Here is a 21,863-nt window from a genome sequence, read left to right on the forward strand (position 1 = left end):
GGCTGGCATTTTTTATATGGTATAAATTATATATTAATAGAATGCAATCCCTTAGACGCCGGGGTATCCATCCCGGCATTTAATGGATTGAGTTTACAGATATATAGTGCCGGGAAATCTTCACTGGAACTTTATTAGGGGTTAAATCGACCATCGAATATTATGATATAGCTGTATAGATATACTCAGCGCACGTTATGAAATCTCAAGAGGCGACAAATACCATAATAAATCTAAGTGACAATTAATATTCAGATGTTTTATCCAAACTTCTCCTCAAAAATAAATATGGATATGTAAAAACAATTAAATCACACACATGGGAGCTTCTATTTGTCAGTTTTGTCTACGACGGTGACTATCTTTTTGAAATGGATACCGATTATAAGTAGTTAGAAAAGTTAGTTATTATCTCTTGCAAAAGTGCAAATGCAATCGTGCAATAGTTCTGCAATATGCCTTTGAGACCTGTAATAATATTTTTATTCTTCAGAAGTGTTATTCTGTAAGAACTCACTATTCTATTTTGCTCGTTAAATTTCTCTAACCGTCTTACGATAATATGTTATTTTGATATGTGTTTCCTTTCAATATTTTAATTATCAAAGTCACTTACTGATACTCGTACTTCATTTTCATCATCTGCGGCGAGTTTACTGTTTCTTCGTAAAGAATCCGCATGAATATATCGTATATTTCATTGGTATACGATGTTGATTCTAAATTGTGTGAAAAACCAATATAAACCTACTACTGGATAGGCGATGTTATCAACGACGGATCGAAGTTACCGGTATCAAACATTCCCGGTGAGAGAAGATCTTATGTCATGCATGTGGTATTCCATATTAAGAACTACATTTGATAACCTTAAATTTTCCGATGATATGATACGTATTTAAGCCAACTGTACTGAACATATTGAAGCGTAAAAGTGTAGAAGCAAACACAGGTGTATGGAGCACATCCACTTTAAAAGTGTTACAGGACTGCAAGCCGTCACGATCGGCAAGAGACCTAGTTCCACGTAATTCAATTTAAGAATTCTTATATGTTTCGAATTATGACCATATGAAAAAAAAATTGTATTGTTTATATTTATATTGTAATTCTTTTACAATAAACATTATTTCCCGAATTTTCTTTTCTGTCGATGTTTTACTAAGAGCGTGATTAAATAGTATAACGATAGCCTTTTGTTTTTGTTTGTTATTCGAAATATGATAAAGCTATCAGTAATAAAATATCGATTAAAGATTAATTAATAATCGATTTTTTAATTGAATTTTCTTTTGTTATGATGAACGTAAATTTTTAAACTCGATTGTGATTGCAATGGGGCGATTGTGATTGCATTGCTCATGGGTTCAAATACGGGTTAAGACCAAAAATATTTTATTGGCTTTACTTCTCAATTTATATTTCTGAATTTCAATTTTAAATTCTTTTGTTTTTCTGATGAGTGGTCACCATCGTCCATAGACATTGGCGCTATAAGAAATATTAATCCTTACGTTACCTATGCGACTTGCGATTACACCCCTTTTAATCGAAACGCAACTTACCGGTGGTGAAAGAAAATCTAATGACTGATGTATGGCTCCCACCCAGATGGTTTTGCAAAAATCCCTACTATTAAGTCCGCCAAGTGGTAGTGTTGGTTGTTAAATCTTTATTTAACCTGTGTCCTGTGCATAAACTCCTTTCGGTCGCGTAGGATTGCCGAGAGGATTATGAATATGAGTCTCTTTCATACCAATAGTTAAAGAATTTGCTACGACGAAATCAAGATCTCACACATATCATTATGTAATTAATGTTGATCGTGTTCCTCGGTATCAATTTGATAATTGAAATGATGAGATATTGTTGACTCCTCTGAATTTTATATACCTTTACAAATACCATTCTTATGTACGTGTGTTTGTAAGCTCGTGCAGACTGGACCGATTTTGATAAAATAAAAAGTGTGTTTGAGAGGTCCAGGAAGTAAATAACATTTTTGTTTCAGCCGTATTAAACGAGCTGCTTGTAATTGTAAAAATATCTTTTTAAACCTTTAATTCTTTGATGACGACTATCAAATGGCTGATGCAAATCAAAACATCGTATAATAAACGTTATTTTTAAGATGTTTTTCTGTAATATTTTGGAGTTCTTGTTCGTGAGGCTCTTCTTCCGATCTGTCACAAGTTAGTTTAAAGAGCGAGAAAGTAGAGAATATTTCTATGTCTTTTTGCACATATTTACGCAATATAATCTTTCTTCTTATCTTTTGCACAGTTAGTTATTGTTTGACATTCAGTCGGTCGAAATGCTTTCAAAAGACAGTAACCTAAAATGTCAAGGGTATTTTGTATATTTAATATTTTTGTTTGTTATTTTTAATTTCTTCGAAATCTGACGTTTGTAATGTCATCAAAGGTTAAATAGTTTTTTAAACTATAAAACATATCAACGTACATTTCAGTTATTAAAACGTCAAAAAGGTATTAGTTTGTTATTGAAATTGGTGGTTTAAGGTTGATTGTTAATCAATAAATTATTGTAATGTTGGTAAGAATGAAATAATCAGATGATAAAGGCTTCATATTCTCAGTTTGTAAACGTAGTGTTGTAAGGTAGTTTGAAAATATCTCGTTACTTGGTAAAGATCTTCGGATCTGTAAGGAATTAAATGTTTAATCCGCCGTATTGCTCTTTTACGAGCTCCCACAAGACGTGTTGTTTTTACCTTTTTTTAATGGACTTTCCACGATTTTACTTGCACTGTAAAACACGATAAATTGAAAATAGGGCTTAGACGTACCGTGATGGATCGTGAATTTCCCACAACTGGGCATTGGTCTTCATCGTCTGCTAAGGACAAGGACCTATCCAGTTTTAAAAATAAGCGAATCCAATAATAGTCGTAGTTTCTCGACATATTGCTGACATACAAACTGACCCGTCCACGATCGATATGTGGCGTCAAATTTGCACCTTAAATGGAACGGAGTTTATTTTGTTGCACATGATTGATTGCCATACGAAAATTATGTTTCAGTTTTTTTTTTTATTTATATTATATAAGTTGTGTGTATACTGTGCCTACGTATTATCTTTTATTAATGTAAGCAAAAATCACTGTCCATAATGGCACCTAGAAACAATTCGATATTCGATATGCTACATTGTCAATTAATACATTATTATATGTTCTGTCGCCAGTCGCCATACTATACATATATTTATACTCAATTGCCTTTCATTACATAACCACGAGACAGAGAAGGCAAAATACTAATACTAGTTGTCTACCGCGGCTTCGCTCGCGTTTTAGGGTAGGGGCTTGGAGTTCAAGTTTCATACCAAATTTCGTCAAATTCGGTTCATTGGTTTGGCAAGGAAAGAGCGACAGATAGACAGACAGACAGACAAAGTTACTTTCACATTTATAATATCAGTATAGATTATTTTGATACATGATTACAAATATATGGTATTATGCTATATTAGCACAGAATGCTATATTAGGTTTTATGTTTGTTTGCCAGATTCTTACAATAATTAAATCTACCTCGTAGGGTTTTCTGCAGGCCTACCTTTGTCGCTAACAGTGACTTACCGTTTATTGTACCGACAAATATATTACAATTTGGATAACGATGTTCTAGTTTGAAAGGTAAGTAAGCGAGTATAGATACACAAGGGACATAATATTTTAGATACCATGGTTGGCCGCGCATTGAAAATTGTCAGTGTAAGTTGTTCATATTTCTTAAAATATCAATGTAAAAAATCTAATTACAATGCGATAGACAGATACTGAAAATGAAAAAATATTTCAAAAAGTCGTACTAACCACTGATCAATATAAATTAAGTTACATGTTTAATGTATACAGAGGAAGCAAGGTAAATAAGCTTTCGTTGAATATACGACATTGCTATTGACATATCACTTAACGTTACCCTGCTTGTATTGGGTAGATAAATTATACTTAGGAACGATTGATTGAAATACTGTCAGGTTTCAAGACAGATTACAATAAGGTCTGTAAATACATCTGTTAAGTAATTTTAAACCTTATGTTGAATGGCATAAGCGCTATGCTACATATGTAAGATGTCAACGTAATTTGAATTGGCATGTAGTATGACAGTTATATGACAATTGATGGACCCTCTAGAGACATAATGTCCTACGAACCTATTTCTGCAAAGGCAGACAAGTGGGACCCAGGTATCTGTACTGGACATATTTTGGTTCTTTTTATGTGGTAATTAATGGATTTATGTCTTCGAGGATAATCACGAATATGATCAATTCGTGCATCCCACAGGGTTCACATCTTGGTCCTATTCTGTTTAAAATATTTGTACTAATTGCAATAATCCGACGGGACGGCAAGGCAACATTATAGGAAAGAGTTCAGACACAAGACCAACAGCTTGACGTGCCTTCTGAGGTACGAAAGTGTAAACCAGTCGGAGTCTGGCAACATTCCAGACTCCGGTCTGCTACTGAAATTTTTTTTAAAAGAAAAACCAATTACTTTTTTATTGGCATGACTTGATGTTTGAGCTCAGAATCTTTGGGTCTGCCATCTTATAAGCCAGAGAGACACACTAGAGGTACTAAAGCACTCGTGATAATGACATCGTTTGATAAAGATAAAGACGCCATTTTAAATTTAAAATGTTCAGAACAATCATACACGCTTCGGAACGCTTTCTTTGTGATAAAAAATAAAAAATTGACGCTAACCTTAACTGGAGTATTTCTAACAAATGCAATCAATTGTATATTTTTGTTCCTTATTCATTTTTACAAGTTACGGTTTACGTTAATTAAATCGTCTCTTCGATGCTTCACTAATTGCACATCAAGAAGCAAGTCAAGTTGGGTGACAGTGGGGCAATAAATCGATGAAATGTTTTTAATGTATCGTTTAAATCGAACACATAGGTACCATATAAGTATTATTTCATCGTACACTATACCTGACTTATTTCAACTTTTCTTAATATTTTAATAATCGAACGGTTTGAAATGTAGGTAACGTCTATTTTGAAGAATAGAATATATAACCATACATAATTATATAATAAATTATAAAGGTAGTATGTAGAAATTTAAATTACAATTTTTAATTATTCTGCATGTTATCGGACGACTACTAACTCAACTCATTTTCATTTGTATATCTCTATACTTCAAAAAACTGCGATGATTTTTACTGTTCTAGAGTGAAGGATAAGTGAGCCAATGTAACAAAAAACACAAGGGCATAACTTCAAAATGAAAATATAATATTAAAAAAGCTTAGAAGAGATCCGTCTCGCTCGTTGTATTTCCAAGAATTCCAAGCAATATTTCGTAGCGCTATGCAGTATAGTAAATTTTGAAAATATCTAGAATTCAAGGTGGATTCAAGGGATGGTAGGAAAAATATATAGTAAATACTAAAACCTATTTCTAAACGCGATGCATCTTCTGGTATATGTTTTACGTATATGTTACAAAAAAAAAACTACTCTCTTATCAGTACAGAATACATCTATCAGTATAGTAGTAGGCATCTTATATATTAATAGTGTAAGCCGATTTTTGTCCCGGTGATTATGGGACGATAGCTGCACTTAAAAAATCGGTTATAGTCCCTTTTTTAAGAAGCAGCGAAATTAAGAGGAACCTTGATTGCAATTTATTAAACTGTTATGTATTAGATTTTAAAATGACATGGTTTTTTTTATTTCTAACAGTATTTAAAACGGGATATTTACCATGTTTTTTATTTTTAATCTATGAGACAGTCTCGTGAACAAGACATTCGTAGATAATGTCGAAATATCGAGCTCCACCAAATAAAAATAAAAAACATGGTAAATATCCCGTTTTAAATACTGTTATGTATTAATTTTAGAGAGCGGGAAAATGTTACTGGCCACGTAGAAAGCGGCGCTATAACAGTATAAAAAAATGAAAATCGTGCGATCAGACGTCGTCAGTTTACAATGAAATTAAATAAAAAAAAAATCTGTGCGCGTTCGAAATTTGTAAAAATCTGTTGAACAAACGAGAAGTTTCGCGTGCGACCCACTAGTGATAGATAAACGTTCATATTATGTGATCCTTCGATATTGGTGACGTAAGATATAATAACTATTCCTTACGTCAATGTTTCATCCTTGGAAACTAAGTTATACCCCTATGCCTGTAGTTACTCTACCTCACTCACCCTTCAATTATACTAAGTATTGCTATTTCGCGGTAGAATATGGGACGGGTGGCACTAAGCCAGAAGCTATCACCAAATAATCTTGACGTGACCTTGACAAAGAATAAGGAAAAGCAACGATATTTCCATATTAAGTCTCATCAATCAAATATTATTATTTTAATTTTCTATAGCTATGGTTGTCCCCACTCCTAGCACAAGCTTTAAGCTTAGTTGGTGGGATAAATGGGAATATTAGTAATTCCTTATAATGGATATCACTATTAGTCTTTTTAAAAATACATATATTAACTTTTGTACTTTAAAATTAATATTATATTTAACTTCGTTTAGCAAAATATTTACGTTTAAATAATTAATTTACCACGTAGTTCCTGATACTGATGATTCGAAAGAATTAATGAAAAAAGCTGTGCGGATTATTAATATTAAAAATAATGCCCAAAATGTAGCCTTCAGCAGTCGCGATCCATAGCCTAATGGTTTTTTGTATCAGACCACTGCCCATTAAAAAAATATTTTAAATAAATGAAGTCTTGTTAAAAATAAGTAAGCCCCTAAATGGCTCACAGCTAGGCAAATTCCTCCTCTCATCTTTAGGGGAAGGCTTAGAGATCAATACACCATGAAGCGCCATAGCATACCATTTTGAGATAATAAAGATATTTGGCTTCACAGTCGCGATGAATACGTATAAAAAAAATTGCTCGTTGAAACTCAAAGGCTCTACACTCATTCGTCTCTCATTTAAAATTAAATACTTTGACCTTGGAACAATAGCGGGAAACAATACAAAAAACGCTCTATCTCGTCTTATTTCTGCCTTGAAATTAATTCCAGGTAATTCTTTGCCTAGAGGAAATAAAATCAGAAACGCGATTCGACGAGGAAATGCAAACAACTCCCAACATTCTGGCAAGAATTTCAACCCTTCCACGCGGTCTCGACTTCACTTGTATTAGTATTGTGTTATAATACTTATTTGTATTTTTTATTCAGTATAGACTTACGAACAAAAGTTATAACATTTTAATACTTAGGCAGAGATAACTTAAAACGATACGATAAATTAATCACACTTTTAATTATTATAGGTAACAATAGCATCCTTAATAATTCATTAAAATAGAATAAAACACAAATGTTTATTTAAAATGTGATTATATATAGACTGGGTTTCGATAAATTAACTTACTTCAAAACCAAATCGAAATTAATAAAAATATAATAATTGTTGTAAGGTTGTATGAAATAATATACCTACACATATAAATGTCAACAGTCACTATAAGAATATTACTATTAAATATATTTTGCTACCGGAAATGACAATTTATTTGAAAATCGAATTCTGTATATTTATCTGATGATCTATAACCACTCGTTTATGTGATACAACATTACTGTATCGAAACAATAATTACGACGAACGAGAGCAATCGCTGTACTGGCAAATTGATAAAATAATCGCTTGTAAACTCTTGATGATATATAACTTTTCAATAAATATATGCAGATTTTTTTTTACATTCCTTAAACAAAATATAATATATTAATGTATTTCAAATTTAGAGAGTTTCTTTTTGACTTAAATTATTATAAAATCGTGTCATCTAATATTTTTTCTTAATGGTAGGGCTTAGTACATGCCAGTAGATGCCACTCACACATCGTGAGTGAGCTAGTGAAACTACAGGCACAAGGGACAAAACATAGATCCCAAAGTTAGTGGCGCATTGGTGAGATGTGAGGAATGGCTAATATTTATTACAGCGCCAATATCTATGGGAGGTGGGATCATAGATTACATCAAAAAAATACCAGAATTTTATTGTGATTGATAATTATAATACTTACAGGCAATATTTTAAGACGATACATACGATATACGAAAAAAAAAAACATCAATAAAGCTCATCTGAATTGATGCTATTTTATGAAATGTATTTTAAAGAAAATGTTTTTTAAATATAATTGAGTTATATTTTTACATGTCTAATCGAGATAAAAATAACATCGTAGAACCTCTACGATGGTGTTACGACGTTCCATTTGTGTCTCCTTTTAAACTGCGGATTTGTAACTATCATTATTATATTTACAAATATTTTTATTTAGATTGAACATATACTATGATAAGGTATTAATACAATTACAAAGCTCCTTGTCTCTATATTAAGCTAATCACTCGTGGAACAAGCATTTGAATTCGATTACAATGAAATTATTCCTACAGTTCTCATTACTTATTCCTGATTGCTTAAATATTTATGATATAAACGCTCTATCTAAAGTGTTAACACGACCTATGAAAATTATGTTTGATTTTCATGTTCAATTTTATTTTCAATATTCAAATAATTTTGTTCAATTTCATGTTTAATATTAAGAAATAAATTCCGAGAAATGTTACAATTAATTTTCGTTTAATGTTGATTTAGGACGAAGCTATTTCAATTAAAAATTCGTTAATTGAAAGCTAAAATACATTAAAATTTCTAAATATCTATTTGAAGCGACAATATTTGAATATTTTCATTTATATACTTTGATTAATATTAGTCAATTTTAATAAATAACCTAATTGTGTAAAAAAATATCTGTACATATAATAATACTGTAATACTACTTCTGTACATTATCTTTTAAATCACTACACACATACTAAACACTGCATCCTGTTACATTTTTATCACACAGCACGAAAAACAAATAAAATTCCTTTGTGACATAAACGTCAGTGCCACAGATAAAACAGAATTGAATGAACGTATGAAAGGCGGGAAAAACGACAGTTTGTTAAAGGAACGCGTCCTCCACCCGCGGAGTCTCGTGGCCTACTGAATTGAATGCTGAAGCTGAATGTGCTAGGGTCAAATAAAACACTGGCTGATGGTATCGGCTGTTTGATCATAGGCCAATGCTTGAAACGATGTAAAATATATTCTATCTTGCTTTAAGAAAATATTAGAATTTATTTTAATAAGCAATTTTAAAATAAATTTTATAACGTAACAATACGAAATAGCTTAAATAAAATATTTTAACATTTTATGTTGCAGTCTTATTTAAATACTTGGTTAAATGTAAGAATTTAATTAAACATTTTAGCTTACTAACAAGTGCGAGATAATTTTGTTTCGTGATACACGTATCCTAAAACAATAAAAGGTTTGAGATGATATCTTAAACCGTCAGACATATTTAAATCACGTTTAATTATTGTTCATTCTATTTTGATAAGAATTATAACTAATTTTTTTTTGTGGCTTTTATTTGCGCAGAAAAGGCACAGATTATTTCGCCAATGTCACGTGCGAACTATTTTAAAGAATGACATTTAGCAGTAACAGATTTAAGAAATATTTTCTTTACATTTCACTCTCATTATCGGATCGACTTCAAAGCATTTTATAACGAATATTAAAAAAAAATCCATATTTTATTCAATATTAACTTAGTAAGTGTAAAAATTTCATAAAAACTCCGATTGACGTGCTAGCTTTACCGATGTTATGGTAAAGCTCGCTGGTGGATCATCGCTAAACTGCGGAACGTGAATAAAATAAAGCGACTCTGACATGTTACTTTACCAAAACCAACTACTTGCTCTCGTGTTTCGGGAACGACGAGCTGCGAGTAAAGTCGCCGTAATATTTACCGCAAGATGATGGTTTGGCCGTCGATCACTACCTTAAGATAATATCCAGCGTTACTCCGAAAATCAGTACCTATCTTGAATAAAATCGTAATGAATAAAAAGTTTAACACCATTGCTTTCGATTAATCTCATCTCTCAGCCGGAGGACATCCACTGCTGGACATAGGCCTCCCCCAAAGATCGCCACAACGACCGGTCTTGTGCAGCCCGCAACCACCGGCTTCCCGCGACCTTCACTAGGACGTTGGACCACCTTGTGGTCATAATTTTTGGTACGAAGTTCTTTTACGCGGCTTACAGTAGAGTGAACTGGCATAAATGAACACATGAGAAATGGAGTAATGTCTCTCTAGGCGACCTTGCTCTATATTTCTCTTTCTAGTTATAGTATTACATACGGTTATGTATAATATTATTTTAATTATCTTTTTTGCCATCGTTTTAATTCACGTGGGATTTTCGATAACAATTTTTTTTTTCTTGTCATTTGTATATTCTCAAGCGTCGTTAATTCCATTGTCTGTTTAATACGTACCTAATTTATAGGGAAAACAACTTCGTTCCAGATGTGCCACGATAAGTCTCCTATTATTTTAAAGCATAGTAAAAATACATTACATATTAAACGATAAAGTTGGCACAGTAGTCACTGCAGGTACCAGTAGTACGATTCTGAAGGAATTCACTTCATATCTCACTCGTGAAATGTTGATAATACGCCATTTTGATTCGTGCGTCCTATACATTTTATAATTAGTAGTCAATGTCGTTTATCACATTCGTACACATCACACTCGTCAAATGCGGTGAGTTTATAGTTTCGCTTTACAGAATACCACTGCTGCACTAATGGTCTCAGTTTTTATTCACAAATGACAAATATTGTCAGTAATTTTTTATAGACTTAATAATATGTTTGACCCATGTTTGTGCTTATGTTGAGGGCGGTTCAAGAAACAACGTTGTTATTTTAAACGCTTATCTATAACAAACATATATAAATACATTTTTATAATGATCTTTATACACACACGCACATATATATAGCCTGTAAATTTCCCACTGCTGGGCTAAGGTCTCCTCTTCCTTTAAAGAGAGGGATCCTAAAAAATAGTTTCATTTGAAAACGGATAAAGTGTAGAATAATTCGTAATTCAAATATTTAAAAATACTTCTATAGTATTTTCACCGGTCGTTGCAGTAAAATATAAAATGAGTTTGCTACCTCATCAGTTTAAAATAATTCGAAATTCAAAAACCCATTTATTATTCTACCGTAAACATCAATACCTTATATTTAGTGTTCCGGTTTAAAGCCTGCAAAACGCAATGGAAATTAGCTTGTGACGCTTGTACCATATATCTCTAAAATAGTTGGTATAAAAAGTATTTATTTACTATTTGGTTACGTTCGATGACAGCGATCTATAAGCAAATAACCTCATAACAGTAAGTCTCTGCTCGCTACCTTCCAAAAAGAAACAAATTAAATAAATGTTTCTCATTTATAACGATCATTGATATTATTTTTTAACAAAATACAATAATAAAAATTGTTTGTAGTAAAAACTTTTTCAATGAAACCTCTTTCGAATTAAATGTACGACTGTTACTGTAATGGCCCGTAAATTTAGTTGATAAAGGCCTCGTTAAAGTGAAGGCTTTGTAACTAAACCCGTTCGTGTGGATCGTCAGATATGTCTTAGAAATATTTCCGAATAAAAAATCTTATATTAAGATGTGTGTTATTTGTAATGTGAATTTATTTTAGTGTATAAATCTGTTAGTGAAAAGATTTTCAAAAGATTCTGTTTTTTGATAAAGTAGAGTATGATATTTAACAATAAATTTGGTATTGTAATTTTAATAATCGCACGTGTTTTAGCGGTCGACTCTCAGTATAATTCATAGAATATCTTAATAAATTATAACCTACATATGTGTTATTCTGATGTATAAGCTATATTAGTAAAGTTTCACTAAAATCCGTTTCGTAATTTTTGCGTGGCAGAGTTGTGATTTATGATTTTAGTAAGGATACAAATTTGTTGCGTAAATAATAATGTAATACGTTTACTAAGCACTAAGATTATGTAATTACTGAAACAGAATAACATATATCGTATGTAACTATACTATGAGTATTACATCCCATAGGGTGTAAATATAAAAACGAATACTCTTCTATGATAAAAAAATTACTCAAGCAATATATATTTAAAAAAATTATGTAGAATGAATACTATCGTATAGCAGTTAATGCTTAGTATTTTTTAAGAATAGTATTTTCTTAATTATAACAGAACTTATTAGCATATAAGCCGGACGAAGGTATTCCAATCTAATTTAGACGTGGACGAGTTTAACAGCGGAGTATTGATCGTATTTGCAGTAAGCTTGCGTTCTCTGGTCCTGATATTCCCTAGGTGGAAAGAAATTGAATCATATAGTTCGATTTACTTCTTAGTATGTCGATCTTGAAGTACTTAAATGTAATCGAGTCTTGGCTCAGTCGAACATTCATTTCTTATACGCACAGCAAAAATGTGAAATATTCTTCCGGCGTATGTGTTTCCTGAGCATTATAATATGGGTGTCTCCAAGGCGAGAGTAAATAGGCATTTTTAGACGAGTGCGTTCAAACTTAAACCTTACCAGTACTTACCATCGGGTATGCTTTTAGTCGAGCGTAAGCCCTTATATAAAAAAAAAAAACTATTTTAAACGCAACTATCAAACTATAATTATCTACTAAATATTAAAAATATACTTTTCTGTGTAATACGTGTTTTCTGTGGCATAGACCATAAAACGTCTTGGTGATTATAATAAAACACAAATATCCGTTCCAAACTGAAGATAATCCTGAGACTATCAACATTTAAAGCAACTATCGATGCATTCCTGTGCCAAATGATTTTTGTAATGGGATTGAGAATATTTTCATATACATAAATATAAGAGGCCAGGTGACAAAATGGTTAGATCTCGTTATTATTTCATGGTAAGATACATTTTAAATCTCTTGAGGCGAAGAGAAGAGATTTTTAGATATCATATCAAATGAAGTTTTAGTAAAAATACGTAAAAATGTCTGTCGCGTTTACACCACTTTTCTGCTAGTTCCGGATTAGGGATATCCCCAAAACCTTTTGGACTATTTCGATTTTTTACTTATGAATCTGAGAATTACTTTTGACTAAAATCGGCCATTGTTATAAAAAGTTTATTTTGCGTGTATGCGTAAAGCATACACGTATTATGTTAAAAAAAAATCTTATGGGGACCGGAATCACGACGGAGTCGGTTTGAAAGATTAGCAGAGAAGAGAGTGAAAAGTTCAGTAAGACCAATAATAATCAACCCGTCAAAGAATACATCTCTACTGAATGGAAGGTCTTGCTATTCTAGTTTTGGTCTATATGCCCATTAAGATAGCGCCTCTGATAACCAATATATTTTTATCAAAAAATGTACAATGTAAATGGCATGACAGAATAGATGACCTGGGTATTGATTATATGCCAGTACCCCTGATCTTTATCCTGATTTATTGGTTATCCGCGGTGATATAATACATCGTGAGGGCATCTACATGACTGTGTCAGTCAAAATTTTGACGCCAGAACATTCTGAGCAGATTGGTGAAAGTTCTAGAAGACTTGAAACTAATTCAAGAGTGCAGTGTGCCTGTCCAGTACTTGCCGGCTATGTCTGTATGTGATTTTCAAATTCAATAAGGACAAAAATTTTTAAAACAACATACATATTTTAAAGATGAAACGTATGTAGCAACTATTTATGATAATTATAATTCAGTCATATTTATTATATACTCGTAGCACAAGTATGAACGTAGCATTATAGCTGATTCTGCACCACGTATTCTATTTCCTTCACTTGGTTCAATATTCACGGTATTCGATCCTTAAGTCGGTAAATGGAACGTCTATTTCTATAATGAATATTTATTTATTTACATACTAAAGAATTACCAACAATCCTAACAATATTTAAATAGAAAGAGATAGATATAATAATGGTAAAATAATTACATTTTTAATTACGGTTAATAACAGTATGTTTAATATTTTATTAACATCAAAACACAGAGATAACTTAAAATGCTAACAATGTTCTTCGTATAAAATTCAAAAACAAATCGAATATGAAATAGAAATCATAAATTTTGTACAGGAGTTGTCCTACTTATATATTTTAATCAATTTATTGATACTTATTTTAATCTGTGCCATATGTTCAAATTATGTATAACTTCAAATAAAATATGCCTTTAAAGCGAGACTTCAACATCGCATGAAGCATGCTCTATTGAATTTATGAACTTTAATTTACTTGACGAGTACAAGTTGTTACTGTAAGACTTCAACTTGAGACTTAACATAAATTTGCAATGAAACTTAAAGTTAAGACCAATGGAATTTGTTTTTGACATGTTTAAATGACATTTCATTTAGGTAAAAGAAAATGTTTATTTTGGTCAGTTTATTTTTTAATTACGCTACATTTTATGTATATTTTGTTTGACGCGAAAGTCTGACAAATTGATATCTGATCATGACAAGGCTAATGAGAAAAACATAATATTTTATATTTAAAATTATTAAAAAAAAAAAAACAAATAAAAATAAAAAAGCAACAGTTACATGTTGCATCAAGGTTGAGACTGTTTTCATACAAACATAACAATCGTGAAGGAAAACATCGTGAGGAAACCTACATGTGTCTATTTTTTCTGAAATTCTGCCACGAGCCGCATTAGAGCAGCGTGGTGGAATTAGCTCCGAAACCTTTCTTAAATTAAGAAGAGACCTTAGCACAGCAGTGGAGGCATTTGCATACTGTTAATTTGTAATAATATTTAAATAAAAGAGTTCCTGAAAACTACAGGAATATTAATTTTAATCCTCTTGAATTCTGTGGATTTATTAGTTTTAATTTAGCAGTATATTGACAATAGGCTTAGCTCTTAAGTGTGTGAAGAGACGTATTTAAAAAATTAATTAATTGTCAAATATCCTAGTTGCGTCAGAAAAGCAATCGAAATAAAAAAAAAAGAAACTCTCAGATTAAATGAATAAATCGATGTTATTTGAATATAATACTTCAGTGTAATATTGTATTATAATATTAATGTTTTGAAGACAGTTTTTGTGGACAGTCCATAGGGGTGTACCCGTTGTGCAAGTTTTGTCCTTGGAAAGTATTGTATAACTGGTAGTCAATACTTTACTTAGTCACTTTGTGTGCAATAACGTACATTCACAGAAATAAAATGATTAGTTCCTTACTCTTTTATTTTATTTTATAAACAATAGGGTTCCGTAATGATTTCACTCTTTCTGTCATATATAAATATACATTAGAAAGAAGACGACAAAGCTATTTCTAAAAATTCAATATGATTATTTAATATATGTCTATAGTTGAGTCTAAGATTGTAATTGCGTACCAGATGAAAATAAAAAAAACGTTAAAACGAAACCGCCATTTGCCGTTTTGCATTAACGATCAAAATTTAGTAGATTCCTCTTCAGTTCTCAAAGTAGTCATTTAAAGGTCTCCGTATATTTCAATTCTAACGAGCCTGATTCTTTCAGTAAATTAAAACGATTTTCTTTTACATATAATCTTGGTATTATTTTTAAGCTTCATTTCAATTATTTTTTATTATTTTACAAATATTATATAATCTATATCTATAAAAATATGATATTAATAAACAAATTTCAGTTTATGTTATAAATCTTTCCAATTGAATTCATACAAGTACATTTCATATTTTGGATGAAATCCAGCTCACGTCAAACCAATAATATTATACCGAGTTAACTCGGTATAATATTATTATTTTAATATTTACAAATATTGAATATAATCATTAAAATTGTTGTCGTTTAACTTGTACGAATTAAAAAAAAATGTTACGTTTATATATTATTTTTATTTTAATTTCATAAAACTACGCATATGTATTTTTGTATTCAGCCAATAAACAGTTCATAAAAAAAAAGATGGCATCAATTTAATTAATTATATTTTTTTATCAACGCATTCATACTATTTTATTCAGCCAATTCATCTGTCTAGCATTTATTTATACATTCAAGCTGCAATTCATGTTGAATCGTAAAGACAATCAAAAGCGTCTGAACTGCCTCTCGTTCGCAGTGAGATTTCTATTAAACCCACCCCAGTGTCTTCACGCCCACGACAGTAACGAGGGTGGCATGCTTTGGAGACGCTGCGAACGTGGAGTACAATTTTCAACGCATTTCACATGCGGTTAATATTAAATTCCCTTTTATTTTGTAACTTACGTTATATTTACGTTATAATAATAATATTCGCATCGTTTTATCCAATAAAAACTATATAAATTATCATTATATAATTACCTAGAGGGTAAAATTAAACTCGAAAGATAACAAACGTAATATTAAAATTAACTTTACTCGGTTAGTCGAGGGATCTTAGACCGTTGCTTAAGTCTCTTTAAAAACATTATATAATGCAGATAATATTGCACCAAACTAGTTTTGACGAGAGATAGCGGATTAAATAACAATTTCGGGAGCGCTAACATTGCAACTTTCCTGCAGGTAACGTTACGTACAGTTTATACGAGGGAGATTATGAGTTTACATAATAATCCTATTTAGTAAAACGAAACGGTAACCATTTATTATTTTTAGTAGTAATCATTGTTGCTGCGAGTTTTATAAGCAAATATTATTACAGGCATTTTAGTCGTTTATATTAAATGAAATGTTAAGATATCGGTTCGGCATGATCGATTAGACAGATAAAAACTCAGTAGTTACACTTTTTCAACTATGATATTTTTTATGAAACTAATCTATATTACACTAGCTGTTACCCGCTGCTTTGCTCGCGTAGAATATGAATATATTTACAAATCAACTTAAAATATTACGTTAATGTAAGACCTCTTTGTATACCACATCGGTGTGTATTTCAGCCCTTAGGGTAGAATATCCAGAAATGCTTAAATGCGCATCAACTCATTTTTAATCAGTATCCCAAAAAAAGACCATCATATTTTTAATTAAAAAAATGATGGTCTTCCAGAAAAACTTTTATCTTTTATTTCACCCCTTCAAAGGTAAAAATCCAGAATCGTTTTAATACGTATCAACTCATTTTTAATCGGTATCCCAAAAATAAATTTTGAATGTTGTTGTTGTTGTGTTGTTGAATGTTACAATGTTGAATTAAATATAAAGCTACCCGAAATAACTGGCAAGAAACTCATTACTTACGCTATTCCACAATTTTAATAACAGAGTATGTCAGTAAAGAACAATTTAATTTTTATATATTCTGCCTAGAAATATAATAACATTTTATTACCATGGAATAAAATGTGAGGGGACCTCGGAATCAACAGATTTATAAGACATATATCAACTAAAAATATTTTCACAATATGACCAGATTATTTACAATCCTTATAAGTTTTAAACAAATTATAGCCACAAGATCATAAGGCCTTGTGTCTATTAAACTTCTTCTATTTTATTCTCTGTCTCTTTCTATTCTCAACAAATATTTGATATTTTAAATTCATCTACCTTCATAATTGCATTATGAAATTGTTACAAAGTTTTTCTTCAAGGTCTAAAAGTGCTTGACCTTTAAAAATAGGGCAGTTAACTTCATAACGACGAAGGCGACAGTTCGTGAAATATCGATGCTAAAAATGACCTCAAGCACTTCAATTTTATAGCCTCATTCATAAGGTTTGAAAATCGAAGCCTTAATAGCCCAACGTTACACGGGCTCCTTAGCAATCTGAAGGTAGCAGGTTCGATAGTCACTATGGAACCCAATCCCTCCCTCCATGGATGTCATCAATAAGGAATTAGGTATATAAATTCACAATTCTTTTTTCAGTTGCTGATAAATACGTTTCCCTTGGATATATTTTTGGAGATATGACAAAGTATTTAAAGATTGATATTATAAATTTGGTCTGATTTTAATGCCGACGGTATTCACGAAATTTTGTAAAGAACTATAGATAATAACGGTCACATTCGAGTACACTATAAATAGACTTACATCGTTCAAATTCAGACATTGAAATCGATTCAAATGAAAATCAGATTGGGTACTCTTATTTTGAACTCAATTTCTATATATATTAGAGCTTATAATCTCCAATATAATCTCGTAATCTCTAATATCTCTTATAGTTTAATTAGAAAAAATAATTCATTCATTCTCAACCCGCCATTTTATGACGCACTTCATAAACTGTTTTAAACGTTCAACCTAGCACCATAATGACTATCTGGTTATGCTAATATTATAATAATATTATTTGAAGTGCAGTTACGTCGTTAAGCGGGTCGTATCAGCTCTTTGTATTAATATATTTTTATATACATATAACATAAAGATATATATATATTTAATATACATATAACCTAAAGCTTGCGTATACGTCCGTTACATATGTACATATAAAACAAAACGATACCACATTTGTTATATATATTTTATAGAAGGGCGTTTCTTTTTATATTAAAAATCTTATATATAAGTTATATCATATATCATATAATAATACAAATCAAATCAAATCAAAATATACTTAATTCAAGTAGGCTTTTACAAGCACTTTTGAATCGTCATTTAACAAACTATTTAAAGTAAAGCTACCACCGGTTCGGAATGTAGATTCTACCGAGAAGAACCGATAAGAAACTCAGTAGTTACACTTTTTCAACATGTAAAAATAAGGTCATGGTAGTTAAATACAATTATATATGTATGTTATGGTCTATGTACAGCAGACCCATCACAGATAATTGTGGATAGAAGTTAGTTGTGTCATAAAATGTGGCATATAATTTGTTTGTTGGACACGAGGAGTGAGTAAGAACTTATAAAACACGGTTACGTCATAGCCTCTATGACATAACTGGAAAAGTATGACGAATGACACTTGCTTTATTAGAAAAACTTTTATTAAGCTTAGTTTATTATTTACGGGTTGTGCTCGTGTTTTCTTTCCTCGTAGAAGTTCAAATGAGATACTCTTTAATTTTTCCGTCTACCGCAATATAGTGTATTTTTCACACGCGTCCAACGCGGGCGAATCCTCGAACGAAAATTAGTTTTTATGCAGTATAAATAGAAAACAATCATATTTACTTTCTTAAAAATCGAATGGACTTTTTTTTAAAGAAATAAATAAAGAATAATATCTACGTTTTCAATATTTAGCGGAGTTTAAAAATTACAATCAACGACGATCTTCGATCTAAAGTTCCTCATCACTGATGATGATGATGGAGTCATTACCGATTTTGATCATCACATGCAATCTCAAGGGTGACCAGCCAACTACGCAGGTCCTATACGAGTAATAATGCATAAGCGTGTCTGGTAATACAGTTGCACTCCTCAATTAGAGACCCTCACTATTATGGGATAACTTATCTGAGAAGACCGAAAAGAGTTCGGGTTCAGAACCAACGGCTAAGCGTACTTTATGAGACACGGGGATGTAGACACTTAAAACTTTAAGACTCCAATTCAATTCAATTCAATTCAATTCATTTATTTATTTGCAAGAATATGGTACACAATACAGGTGTTCATTAATATAAATTCTCATATTCTACCGATTTATCGGTGTGCACAATATTAAACATGCAATAAATAATAATTTATATAACATAAACAAAAGCAAGACTACCATACCCGGGCTGTTACTGAGAATTTTCAGACAAAAAACCTAATAATTTTTGCTCGGTCCGACTTCTGTGGTTTTATATCCATCCATTTGACCAACGACGCTCTCTAATATTCAGATACTGAATATTCAATGAATAGTCAACAGTGTCTTTTTCGCCCGAGAACTTTATATTCATTGAATACACACATTAAATATGTATGTATGTATTCGTAAGAAAGTCGAACCTACTATGAATAATGCTTGTAATAAAGCGTCTTAAATTTGATCTGATCGTATTACTATTTCTATAAGAATAAATTTATCTACATTCCTAATATTCATTAGATATCATAGATTTGAATACGTTAAGATGTGTAAATATAATATGTCTTATTTCGCTGGCGTTCGTCATTAAAACGCTTGAAGATTATTTCACCACGCTTATGTACGAGCACTTTTGAATCGTCATTTAACAAACTATTTAAAGTAAAGCTACCACCGGTTCGGAATGTAGATTCTATCGAGAAGAACCGATAAGAAACTCAGTAGTTACTCTTTTTCAACATGTAAAAATAAAGTCATGGTATGGTCTATGTACAGCAGAGCCATCACAGATAATTGTGGATAGAAGTTAGTTGTGTCATAAAATGTGGCATATCATTTGTTTGTTGGACACGAGGAGTGAGTAAGAACTTATAAAACATATGGTATATATATATATTATATATATATATGTATATATATATTATATACATGTGGTAGAATTTCATTCACCACACCACCGAGTACGAAGTTCAACACACCACTATGAATTTGAACGTGCTTTACGTTCAAATTCAGGGGGGGACAACGACACCTATGTACGTGCTGTAGCTGTTGGACCATCTAACTTCTTTTTTCGAGTTAATAAATATTTGCAAATATTACTATTGATGCAATAAATCAAAACTTCAAAATTAATGTTGGTTATACGATATGCTATCCTTTTTTAAATACCACTCATAAGAAAGATATAGCATCATGGTAAGATTACTTATAATCTATATAAAACGAGCGGTATTCCACGAAATAAAAGTTAATAACAAGCTTTATAATTTAAATTACGTATCTCAGCTAACAAATATTTATGAATATCAGAACCTTTTGATATTTGAATTACAGATAATACTTGTATAGCTCTCCACAAATTATAGAGTCAAGGTCGACCAATCGCTGAGCTGCATGATGTGATCATGACGAAGATTCTCGTGTCACGATAGATCTCGAGTAAGTTTGACTTAACTTTGTTCTTGAGTAATTATTCTTCATAATATTCTTTACAAGACGCTCTATCTTTTTACAAACATACAATACGTTTCAATACATTTTATATATTAATAGCGTAAGCCGATTTTTGTCCCAGTTCATAAAAAATCGGTTATGGTCTCATTTTGAAGAGCTCCAGCCGTAGATGTGCAGAAAATTAAAGATAATTATTGATTGCAATTTACTGAATTGTTACGATTTAGCAAAGAATTTTAGATAGCGAAAAAAGTTAGTGGCCGGGTAGAGAGCGGCGCTATGGCTGTACAAAAAAACAAAAACAAATGAAAAACGTGCGAACAGACGTCGTCAGTTTACGATAAAATGTAATCATAACAAAACCTATCATAGGTTTCAAATTCCTAAAAATCTATTGAATAAAGGCGAAGTTTTGCAGGCGACCCACTAGTTTAAATTTAATGTACCACTTACGTACGTAAAAAATAAAAAAAATAATATTTTATTAATTTAATATTTAATATTTATAATGTGTTTCTATACTATACGCAGGGTATCTTGTTAATTGCTGGTTGTGTCCAGTCAATAGATAAAGTTTGCTCGTGCCTCGGGAAGCGCGTAAAGACGTTGATCGTGCGTCTGAACTCTATTCAGACGCGTCTATTGCCGTTCTGTCGGTGTAAATTCTAAACTCAAACTCAAACTCAAATTCCATTATTCAATATAGAAGCATTCCACTTACTTATTGATTGTCAAATTAAACAATACGTAGCGGTAAACTGAGAACACGTTTGTACATACGCTAATTATTTGAACTTATGACTAATTATTTGGATATATACCTATGCTTTCAAAAAGAGTTACGTAAGTAAAGATTGATAACCATTTTTAATACAAAAAAAAAATACAGGTCGTTTTTTTTTGTTGGAAAGAGTTTTTATATACAAAAATAATAAGCTAATTCTATTGTAACTTTAAATACTCCATTC

The 21,863-nt window shown here is 31.2% G+C and overlaps 2 protein-coding genes across 10 annotated transcripts in view; one reads left to right on the forward strand and one right to left on the reverse strand.

The window, feature by feature from the left end:
* Positions 1–21,863, forward strand: part of LOC113397704 (YY1-associated factor 2) — a 318,077-nt gene that overhangs the window by 202,883 nt on the left and 93,331 nt on the right. The window lies entirely within an intron of this gene.
* The window catches only part of Mctp (Multiple C2 domain and transmembrane region protein), a 177,896-nt gene that overhangs the window by 71,168 nt on the left and 84,865 nt on the right, over positions 1–21,863 (reverse strand). For 2 of the 9 annotated variants that reach the window (XM_064218706.1, XM_064218704.1), the window contains exon 1: positions 8,885–9,050. The exons of 5 other annotated variants lie outside the window; for them this stretch is intronic. The gene's annotated coding sequence lies outside the window, so the exon portion shown is untranslated. Of the gene's footprint in view, positions 1–8,880; positions 9,057–21,863 lie in introns of those variants that run through there. 2 more of the 9 variants (XM_026636121.2, XM_064218705.1) reach the window with 2 other exon arrangements.

Source organism: Vanessa tameamea, chromosome 23, assembly GCF_037043105.1.
Source record: "Vanessa tameamea isolate UH-Manoa-2023 chromosome 23, ilVanTame1 primary haplotype, whole genome shotgun sequence".
Lineage (NCBI taxonomy): Eukaryota > Metazoa > Arthropoda > Insecta > Lepidoptera > Nymphalidae > Vanessa > Vanessa tameamea.